Source organism: Amphimedon queenslandica, unplaced genomic scaffold, assembly GCF_000090795.2.
Source record: "Amphimedon queenslandica unplaced genomic scaffold, v1.1 AMPQUscaffold_11257, whole genome shotgun sequence".
NCBI classification, from domain to species: Eukaryota; Metazoa; Porifera; class Demospongiae; order Haplosclerida; family Niphatidae; genus Amphimedon; species Amphimedon queenslandica.
The window spans coordinates 1-1212 of record NW_003548500.1 but is presented as its reverse complement, the minus strand read 5'-3'; positions in this window follow the sequence as shown (position 1 = coordinate 1212).

Here is a 1212-nt window from a genome sequence, read left to right as displayed (position 1 = left end):
AGGAAGCTGCACTTAATAATTTGGCATATTCTTCTTCATATTCAAAAAAAAGTCGAATAATCCCATCATCTTCTTTAACTAATTCAGATAATTTCTTCAATAGCTTGTAATTGATGTAACCAATGAAATCATGTTTGCTAAGAAAATCAAAAAGGCTTTCATAACCAATAACCCTTTCAAGAATATTAATGCAGGACATCAATCCAGAAACAACGTGTGCTTTTCTCCTTAAGCATTCCTTTATCAAAAACTTCGCATCTTCCACATCAATGCAATGACTTTCAAGTGACTTTTTCACAGCAAGAGCAAGAGAATCATACTTTCCTTGCAATTTATTAGCAATTGCTTGAAGCTCTGAAACTTGATCAATTTTGAGCTCGAGATTGCGCACACCTACACATTTACATAACCTATTCTGTTACAATGAAGCTCTCCTTACCTGGATTGACAATGTCCAGCTGCACTGCATGCCCTGTTAAAAAAAAGAATTTTGCATTATTCTGTATTCCAGAACATGATGTCCCATTTAGTTAACAATATTCATTGAGATATGTGCAGTGGATTGGCCTTGGCAAATAAATGGTGCTTGGAACAAAGTTTTTGAGCTTTTTAATATGCAATGCTGTCTTCAAAAAAGGCTATTAAAGGTCAAGAACTTCAGTATTTAAAACTGGCATGCAAAAATAATGATCAATGCAAAGTACATGGCAAAACAATGATCTTATATATTCATCATAATAAAGCCTCAATCTTATTATATTGAGTCCATATTTTGTTTTCTTATGTTTTCACTGAGTATGTGTCTGCTACATGCATCATCCACACAGGCTCACTGACCTTCACTGGTAAGAGGTCTATCTGATATTTCATTTCTTGGATCACCTAAAGAACTTTAAAATAAAAATTTATCAAATAGTTTTTTACTCTGTCTTTCTTCATCAATACCATCAGCTACAGCATTCTCTCCTATTCCTTTAAGAGCAGCTATCAATGTATTTATTGTTGGATTTTCCACGCCATCAGCTTTACGCAACCAGCCAGCCAAACATTCTGTAAGACAACGGTCAACTTGCCCTCTGTATTCTTGTTCAATGCTTCCCAGTGTGTTATGAGAAAGTAGAAGATATAGACCAAGTCGATGATATGATGCCTTGTTATAGTGATGCCTCTCAAGTAATGCAATCACTTCATTAAGATCTCTAATGTCTGTAT